General features: G+C 47.2%; 1 long non-coding RNA gene across 2 annotated transcripts in view; it reads right to left on the bottom strand.

Moving 5' to 3' along the window:
* Positions 1–5,628: 5,628 nt before the first annotated feature.
* LOC138924973 (uncharacterized) overlaps positions 5,629–10,011 on the bottom strand; it is a 76,651-nt gene continuing 72,268 nt past the window's right edge. For both annotated transcript variants that reach the window (XR_011440464.1, XR_011440465.1), the window contains exon 8: positions 5,629–5,834. This is a non-coding gene — a long non-coding RNA (uncharacterized lncRNA). The remainder of the gene's footprint in view (positions 5,835–10,011) is intronic.

The raw sequence follows: 10,011 nt of genomic DNA, 5'->3' as shown, positions 1-10,011 counted from the left end.
GATCACAGACCTAAATGTAAAATGCAATACTATAACACTACTAGAAGACAACACAAGAAAAAACCTAGATGACGTTGGGTATGGCAATTACTTTTTAGACACACCACCAAAGGCGTGATCCATGAAAGAAATAATTGATAAGCTGGACTTCATTAAAATTAAACACTTCTGCTCTACAAAAGACAATGTCAAGAGAACGAAAAGACAAGCCACAAACTGGGAGAAAATATTTTCAAGACACCTATGATAAAGGACTAATATCCAAACTATACAAAGAACTCATAAAACTCAACAATAAGAAAACAAACAACCCTATTAAAAAATGGGCCAAAAACTTTAACAGACACTTCACCAAAGAAGATATGTAGATGGCAAATAAACATATGAAAAGATTCTCAAATGAAAACAACAATGAGATACCACTACGCATGTACTAGAATGGCCGAAATCCAGAGGACTGATAATACCAAATGCTGGTGAGGATGTGGAGCAACAGGAACTCTCATTCATTGCTAGTGAGAATGCAAAATGGTACAGCCACACTGGAAGACAGTTTGGCAGTTTCTTACCAAATTAAATATACTCTTACCATATGATCCAGTAATCATGCTCCTTGGTATTTACCCAAAGTAGTTAAAAACTTAGGTCTACACAAAAAGCTACCCATGGATTTTTCTAGCAGCTTTATTCATAATTGCCAAAATTAGAAGCAACTGAGATATCCTTCAGTGAGAGAATGGATAAATAAACTGGTATATCCAGACAATGGATTATTACTCAGTGCAAAAAGGAAATGAGCTATCAAGCCATGAAAAGACACGGAGAAATCTTAAGTGCATATTACTAAGTTAGAAGTCAATCTGAAGAGGCTACATACTCTATGATTCGAATTATATGACATTGTGGAAAAGGCAAAACTATGGAGACAGCAAAAAGATAGTGGTTGCCAGAGGGTAGGGATGAATAGGCAGAGTACAGAGGATTTTCAGGGAAGTGAAAATACTTTGTATGATACCATAATGAGGAATACACGTCATTATACTTTATCTAAACCCATAGAATATGCAATACTAATAGTAAGCTGTAATATAAACTATGGACTTTGGGTAATTACGATGCGTCAATGTAGGTTCATTAATTGTAATCAATGTACCACTTTGGTGAGGAATGTCGATAATGAGGGAGACGGGGGTCGGGGCTGTGGGGGTTGGCAGGGAGAACATGGGAAATCTCTGTACCTTCTCAATTTTTGCTGTGAACTAAGACTACTCTAAAAAAGTCTTAATTAAAAAAATTTTTTAATAAATAAAAGCAAAGAATAAAGTATTCCCAGCATTATGCTTTCTCTGTAAATATCAGTGGCCTGAAAGTCTTTCCTGTCCTCCAGATTTTCCTAACTCCTTCCAGCGTACATAAGTGTGCAAAGCGCTGCACCACAAACCTCTCTTCTCAGGCTCTCACTTATTCTCTGACCAGGACCCAGGAAGACCTGGTGCCAACTGAGGATCTCCGTCTGCTGGGATTTGCTAAAATCAGATGAAGATTCTTTGAAAACACCTTGAGTTCCTTTAGTCTGTGATGAACCAAGAGGGTAAAAATCAGGGAGCTTCTACTGCCCTATCCCAAGCAGCTGGAGAGGTCACTGTGTAGCAGTTGCCAGCATCAACCACGTGCACAGAGCTGTGCAAGCCCCCTCAGCAGAGGGAGACAGAGAAGACCCCACTGTTAGTTACTGTGACCACTGACTACTGGCTCCCCTCCAATCCTCTTTCTCCCATGACTTCCCAAAGAAGTGAGGCCAGGGATCCAGCAGATCCAGGAGCACCGAGCATTCTGCTCTGCACCCTCTCTGAGCCTCTGGCCGACTCCAGAAGCTCTTCCCAGTCTCTGTTGCTTTTGTCCTCTTTCTCCCCAGGCCCACCACACGCCCTGATATGGGGGCTCCCAACAGTCAGTACAGGGTATGGCTCCACCCTCCAGGATTCCAGGTTCATTAGGTGACCATTTTTGCATCTTTAGGAATGTGGAGTCTTGTTATGAACTCACTTGTGCACACTCAACCCACCTTACCTGCTTCCCCTTCTCCTAGGCTCTCAAGACTTAGCCAAAACCCTCTCTCGCTAGGGCAGACGGCACAGCAGAAAAACCCACCCTGTGAGCTCCTTGGAAGAGCGAGGGTGTATTAGTCAGAGTTCTGCCAGAAAAACAGAACCAACAGGACATATAGAAAGATATAGGTATATAGATATAGATATAGACAATATAGAAAGAGAAAGAGTCAGATTTATTTTAAGGAATTGGTTCGTACTACTGGATGAGGTGGGCTGGAAAGTCTGAACTTCGTAGGGCTAGTCAGCAGCCTGGAGACTCAGGCAAGAGCTGATGTTGCGGTTGGAGTCCAAATTCCTCAGGGCAGCAGGCTGGAACCTCACGCAGGGTTTCTATGTTGCAGTCTTGAGGCCCAATTGCTTCTACTTTTGGAAACCTCATCTTTGCTGTTAAGGCCTTCAGCTGGTTAGATGAGGCCCACCCACATTACGGGGTTAATCTGCTTCACTCAAAGTCTACTGATTTAAATGTTAATCACATCTAAAAAACTGCCTTCACAGCAACATCTAGACTGCTATTTGACTAAACAACGGAGCACCATAGCCTAGCCAAGTTGACACATAAAAATAACCATCACAGAGGGGTTTCCGCCTCAGAGCCCCTCTGCCCTTTGGCCCTTGCAGTAGGTAAAATGGACTTCTTCACCCTAGGATTTGGAAGAAGGAATTTGGGAACAACACCCTTAAGTATCATTAAATATAAAGAAGCTTTGCAATGCAGTCCAGAACAGGAGGAGGAAATATTTCACAAGAAATAAATTCACGAATTAAGTTGCTCAAAAGAAACGAGGGTTGTTGGAAGGAAATCAGTCTCTACTGTGGGAAGATATGTTTAACTCAAAGGACATTAGAGAGGAAACAAGCCATTGATCCAAACGAGCCTCCCCAAACCCCTGCCTCCTCCACGTTGTTCCCCATTCATGGGACCAGAAGTCACCCTTTCCACCCCACGTACCCCTGTGGAGCCGGCAGCCACTGGCCACAGTCTCCTCATCCCTACAGGGAGCCAGCACTAAGGAGGTGGAAGAGAAGAGTTATCCACCCGCATAGACACCCAGGACTGGAAGCTGGCCAGAGAAAGGAAGTGCTGCCTGCACGTGGGCTTTGCTTTTTCTGTAGGAAAGGGAAATGCCCACGGAAATAGAAGTAGAGCCAGGACACCAGAGGAAGAAGGGATTAAAGGAAAATGGGAGGGAGGGAGGAACATCGTGGTCCAAGCTGGAAATCCACCCACGGCCCAGGAGCGCACATGGAAGATGGCGTCAGAGAGCTCAGCAGCAAGGCTTCTCCCCAAGTTTGGAAGGAGGGAGATGGGCAACTAGATGAGGATCATAACACCCTATTCCTGAGTAAAAGTCTGCTCAAAAGTTCTTGTTGGCCCAGCGGGGGTACTCTTTGGGAACAACCGGGGAGGGAATAGTCACAACAGGCAGAAGAGAGATGGCGCCCTCCTTCCCGGCAGAATGGCAGCTCTGCTTGGCAGAGAGAAGTGCCAACTGCAGCAAACAGCTCAACTGGAGAAACAGTAGAGCTCATCACCCAACTTCTCCCTCCATGGAGGTGGGGGCCAGACCCAGGTGCTGAGGGACAGAGACAAATGGAGACCACTACAAGGATAAGAAATGCAGCCAGCCAGTGGCCACCACCAAGAGAGACTCGGTACTAGTCAGGATCCCTCACAGAGCGCCCTCAAATCAGGATGACTCCAGGAGGGATTAACAAAAGACTCTTTACAAAAACGTAGGAGGGCAGAGGAAAAAGGGAGAAGGCAGTGTACCCAGAGGAAGGAGCAGTGACCACAACCCAGAAGGAAGGAGCCAGCAAAGAGGGCTGCCTTGAAAGGGGCAGTGGTCAAGGAAGGTGGCCAGCCCAAAGCAACCCTGTAAGGAAGAGGCCCGGGATAAATGCCCTGACCCTACATGCCCCTTTTCCTTCCATCAACCTTTGGGGCTCCCTGTTGGCCAAACTCAACAGATAGCTAGAAGGCAAGGCGCGCATTGATGCAATCCATCAAGTCAGGACAAAGAGAGATGGAAGTGAATCTGGTGGAGGAAACAGAAAGCATCTGACTTGGTCACCAACATCCATGAGAGGTCCCTGTTCCAGGGACCCTGCAAGGGGCAACCAGTGTATAATAACAGATAACTGGTCCACACTCCTTTCTGCCTCCTCCTGATCTTGAAACTGCCTACATACATATGTTAAGTATGTTTCATGCACACTCATACACATGCACACACACATACATGCACACAGAAACACATACGCGTATGCACACACTACACACAGATACATACACACATGCACACAAACGTACACATACGCACATTCCACCCTTATTCACAGTCTGCAGAGGCTTCTCCAGCTCAGTCAAAAATTACAGACGATAAAACCAACAGAATTTAAATTAAGGCAAGGAACAAAAACAGGAATGATGGGCAGACTTCTCTAATTGTTACCGTTTTTAGAAACCAGACAGTAAATGGCAAAAAGGAAAAGAACGTGCCTCCGAAAAGCAGGGAAGCTGACCAAGAGGTCTCTCCATTATTGGAAACAGAAAGGAGAGGGGCTGAGGAGTGTGATGGGACAGTTGGGACCAGGGAGGCCGCACTTCTCCAGGGAGGGTGAGGGCAGCCCGTCCTCTCCCTCCATCCATCACCCCTTCTGGCTCCCTGATGCCTCCCCACCTCCACATCTTCCTCTCCCACCCCAGGAACTAAGCATTAGCAGGGAGGATGTGCACCAGACCGGAACTCGGAAGCTGACCAGGCTTTCCACTCTGGCCACGACTTTCTCGATGTGTGACCTCGAATGTGTTCCTGAAGGTCAGCTCCAGACTATAGCATGTCTTTGTGCAAATTAGAAGAAGACGTCCCTTTTGGACAGATAAATAAGAGAGTTCCCTCTGGTTAGGATGCAGCACCTCAGGTTTCCCAACTTGGCAAATGCTGCTCGGCTGGATTTCCACCCTCCACCTCCCTCTCTCAACAGGGCCCCCTTGTACAGTGTCCCAACTGCCCAACTGTATGCGGCAGTCAGGTGTCACTTGATATCTGTACACCTCAACTTACTATCTGTACACCTCAGCTTGTCTATTATTGGGGAGAATATCCGCAAAAAAAGGGAGACCCAAAGCAGGAAACAAAACACAAGGGGAGAACCAAGGATTGAGAAGTAATTCAGGGCCTGAGGATACAGCCTACCCAGGATAGAGTGGAAAGAGCATGGGGTTCTCTGCCATATGTGACAGGGCAGGAAGCCTACATCTACTGAAACGTTAAAGGAGCAAGACGGAGGCTTTAGGGATGTCCAGTGTCTGAATTCTGGGTTACATCATCATCATCATCACTGATTTCTTGATAGAGAAGCTGACCAGCTGCCAGCACTTCCTAATCATTGCAGCCCTGCCAGTTACTAATTGATTTGGGGTAACTCTAGTCCCCAGGGTCCTCATCTGTAGAATTAGGTAAACAGAGTACCTTTCTCACAGAAGAATTAGAAGAATAAAGTGGCAGAATATACGTGAAAATGTTTTGTGACTCACACAGCATTACAAGGCTTCTTGTCGTTGTTGGATGACAAAATGCTCTTCTGATGACCCTGGGGCTTTGTTCCGGCCTCCACCTGGGTCTCTTGCTCAGTTTTTTAGGAGCTTCACCGTCAGTTTAGGAAGTGGGTTTCCGTTGTCTGCCCCCCAGATGGTCCAGGAAAAAGGCAGCTTGTGTTCTGGCAGGAGAACTTTAGGTTAGACTTAAAGAAGAACTTCCTCACATAGCGGCAGGCGAGTAAATGAGAAAGCGGACTTCCTTTCTGGGAGAGAATGGAAGGGTCTTTCAAAACAGCAGTGAGACCCTCATCTGCTGAGGAAAGTGATTTAGAAGTGTGTTTGAATTGACTCCCGGGACACCCTGAGCCATGGAGATAAGAGCCATGCTTATGAGCCCCTTCTAGGCTCCTCTGCAGGCTCCAGAGGTTAATATTTCCATTTAAATGGAAATCGAGTGCAAAATTATTAGCAACTGTTCAAAAAGAACCAAATTACAAGGAGCTGTTCTTTGTACAGTACAAACAGAGCTGCCACGGATGTTCTGCACCTTTAATATTAAGGTGAGTCCCGCAGAATGTCACTCCTCCATCTGCTAAGGAGTCGAACCCCAGGAAATGGTTTATTTGGAACACAGACTCTGTGCAGCCGTCAAACTCCCCCAAGGCCATCAGATCCTGGTGGGCCAAGGAGGGAGGCCAAATGCACACCTTCAAGCACACCTGCAGAACACAGGTCATGCCCGTCCTCATCTCCCAGGGCACTGCCTGGCACATAGAGTCAATCCTCATTATTCGCAGATTCAGTATTTGCAAACTCGCCTACTTGCTAAATTTATGTGTAATCCCAAAGCCAGTAGGCACAGCCCTCTCACGGTCATTTGCAGACACGGACAGAGCAGTGAAAAATCTGAATGACCTGCCGCACTCGATTCCAGCTGAGATGGGAGAAGGTGATGCTCTGCCTTCTAGTTTCAGCTCTCATACTGTAACAAGAGTCCTTTTCACCGTCTATTTCATGTCACATTTTTCATATTTTTGTATTTTTGCATGTGTGTGTGATGTCACTGCTTAAAATGGCGCCAGGCCTAGTGCTGAAGTGATGTCTAGTGTTCCCATGTGCAAGAAATGGAATGTGCCTTATGGAGAAAATCCGTATGTGTGAGATAAGCTTCATTCAGGCATGAGTTATAGTGCTGTCAGCCATGAGTTCAATGCTAGTGAATCAACAATGTATATTAAATTAGGTGTCTTTAGACAGAAACACATGGAAAACAAGGATGTATACTGAATGGGTGACAATGATGGATGGTGTGACCAGAGGCCCAGAGGCCCAGAGGAACCTAACCCTGTATATCCCCTAGGAGCAATGGTTCCTCGTGCACTAATTCAGCATTCATGGAGATTTATAGAAAACAACTCCTGAGGAACACAAGAGTGAGGATTGACTGCAGAAGGTGTGCAATCAGTAGTAGCTATAGCTTCTTAGGGTCGTCTCTGGGCTCAAACATGGAGGCGCTGTTCTTAATAAAAGAAAAACCCTGGCCAGTGGGTTTAAAAGATCTCCCCACTCATAAAAATGCCTTGCTCCTCAGGCCACTTTTTTCCTAAGCTCAGATCTGCAGAGCCCACCATACGGTATAAGGCCCAACAGGATCCACAGTGGGTTATGTCTTGAAGGCTTTGGCCATGCAATGTCCCCCTCCTCATATGCACGGGAGTTCCCAGGGGCCTGATGGAGAAGGGGTTACATGATTGATAGCTAGGGTGGAATCCTCTCATCTGGGACTGCAGGGGCCTCCCCAAAACTCAAAGAGTTGTCACAGCATCGAATTGTGCAGGAATTCAAAGCTCAAAATCCCAGGAAAGGTAGGGGTCCCTGGAGCGTGAAGTCTAGTTTTCAATGGGTGGGACCTAGAGCCAGCACTGAGCCCATGGGAATGAGGGCAGGAGCCGAGGAGGGGCTTGCAAGTGGCAAGGGGCTGGGGAGAGGGCCAAGCACAGGCTGGTGTGGGAGCTTGCCTTTATGAACCCTACACTGAGGGCTGGGTTGGGGGAAGCTCCCTGCAGGGTGGAGAAGAACAGGAGTCGGCCTCTTCAATAAAGCAATGTGCGCTTATAAATGCCATCAGAGGAGTGCCGTGGACAAGGCAACCCAAGGCTTTAGAGGAAAGCCCAAGATGGAGCTGGGGAGAGGCAGAGAAGGAGAAAAAATATTTCCAGTTCTCAAGCTCCCTGAGCAATTTGTTCTGGCACCAAACACACATACCCCCATCATTAATCCAAAAGCCCATGGTTAATTGGGCCCACCCTCCCTAAATGGCAATTGAGCAACGATTTACTATTGATCAAGCTTACTCCTTGGAGTCTCACCTTTGACCCCCAAGTGGTTTATCAAAGCATTCCTAATGAGTTCATAGAATACTCATCCTGAGAAAAGTTTTCTCCGCCTTTCCACATTTCAGGTGATATTTTCATGCTCTTTAGAGACTATGGTTCAGGAAATAGCCCAGCTGGCCTACCTCTTTTGGGGTCTGGCAGTGGGGCCCACAGAGCTGGGGGGAGAGCCTGGATTGCTCATTCAAAAAGCCCAGGCCACATCAGCATCTAGATTCATCCACACGTATCGCATCATCAGGCTGGGTGCCAGCTGCTAACTCCAAGCAAGGGTGTGTTAGGGTGTGACTTAAGGCCTGAGAAGTTGCCGTGTGAGTGGCTTCCTAATTGTATCCTTTCCCATCCAGGACAATTATTATCTAGATGATTCTTCAGTGGCTTACCAGCTAATTAGAATCACAGGGACGGGGGCCCAGGATTCCGCTCCTGGCTGGCCCTGTGTAGTGCAAACACTCTCCTGGCTGGTCAGACCTCGAGTTGTCTGCTCCTCGTGTCCCTAAGGCGGCTCTAGCTCAGGCTCTCGGAGAGGCAGCTCAGCAACAGGAAGCACTTGAGAAGCGGCTCTCAAAGGGGACTTCTTGCCTATCTGCTGAGGGTTGGACCTGGCTTCTGAGATAATGGTTTTTCCACACACAGTTCCAACAACTGGAAAGCTAATTAGAAGCATAAATCTGCTTGGAATTTTTTAAAGGAAAAAAATGCTCCACAACCATTCCTACTAAAGCCTATTAGAGGTAGAATCAGAAGTTAGGATCCTTGGAGAGAGTCCAGCAAACTCAGTTTGTGGTGGACCTGTGGGTGGGGTAGGGAATGAATGACATGCTGCCTCTCTCTCCCCTCTTTTCCATTCTCTCTTCCTGCTCCCCTCACCCCCGCCCCCCTTCCTCCTCCTGAGTCTTCATCTTTCTTTCTCTCTCCCCTCAACCCATATCTGTCTCTCTCTCTGTCTTTGTCTCTCTATCTTGCACTCAGAGTGCGTGGCTTGGAGGAATTAAAATGTAAAACCGTGGGGCGCTGGCTGGCTGGGCGGTTACCATGACTGCCTTCTCTCCCTTCACTGCAGGTCATGAGGCTGCAGCTGCCTTCCAAACACCCTGCTGCTATGCTCTCCAATTCGGGGAAATTCTCTGGGCTCCACCTCCACCTTTTGCTTTAAAACTTTCTTGTTTTCATGTAATTTCCTGTCATCTGCCCAGTGGCCTTGCCTCTGGATTTGCCATCCGTTCCCAGCTCTTTTGGGCTTCACGGCTCCCTTGGGTGATCTTGGCTCTGATTTCAGTTTCTTTCCAGTTGGGTCTTCTTGGTCAGTTTTCCTCATCTCTACTTTGCCTGAATCCAGGGCTGTGTCACAGCACAGGCATCGAGAAGGTGGATGACGGCCTCAGGAAAGCCTGAGTGCAGAGGTACCCCAGATACACAAACCTTGTAAGGCTGGTTGGACATGCATAAGACCAGGCACTGGGGCTGGGAGAGGGAGGTTTACCATGCTCATGTTTTAAGCCCTGGGTTGATGCTGTTTTAAGCTGACTCACTGCACTGCTCGTTGGATCCACACCGCACAGGCTAGAAGTGAGGGACAAAGGAAACCAGGTGGGTTGGGCTGGGGACGCATTCTGGGATTTGGGGTATGAGACGCAGCTTTGGAGAGTGAGACAATTAGGAGGAAAACAGGGGACTTCTGAGAAGTCTTATGAAATGTGGGTTGTGAAATGGACCCCCCTTAACGTTCTTTAAGAGATGTAAGTCAAAAGATGTAAATTATTATTTAGTGGTTGGAGTGCCCTTCTCTACATGCAACTCTATACAGAAGCTAAGCAACATGGGATCACAGCTTTTTCTCAGGTTATATCAGAAGAGTCTAAACTGTTTAACATGGCGAATCAGGTCCTACATAGCCTTAACTCTCCAGAGTCTCAGCACCATCGCTCCAGGCATAGTTTACATCCAGCCAGATGGAACTTAT

The sequence above is a fragment of the Equus caballus genome, chromosome 7, assembly GCF_041296265.1.
Source record: "Equus caballus isolate H_3958 breed thoroughbred chromosome 7, TB-T2T, whole genome shotgun sequence".
In the NCBI taxonomy this organism is placed as follows: domain Eukaryota; kingdom Metazoa; phylum Chordata; class Mammalia; order Perissodactyla; family Equidae; genus Equus; species Equus caballus.
Note: the sequence above shows the minus strand (reverse complement) of the source record. Positions and strands in the feature narration are given on the sequence as shown.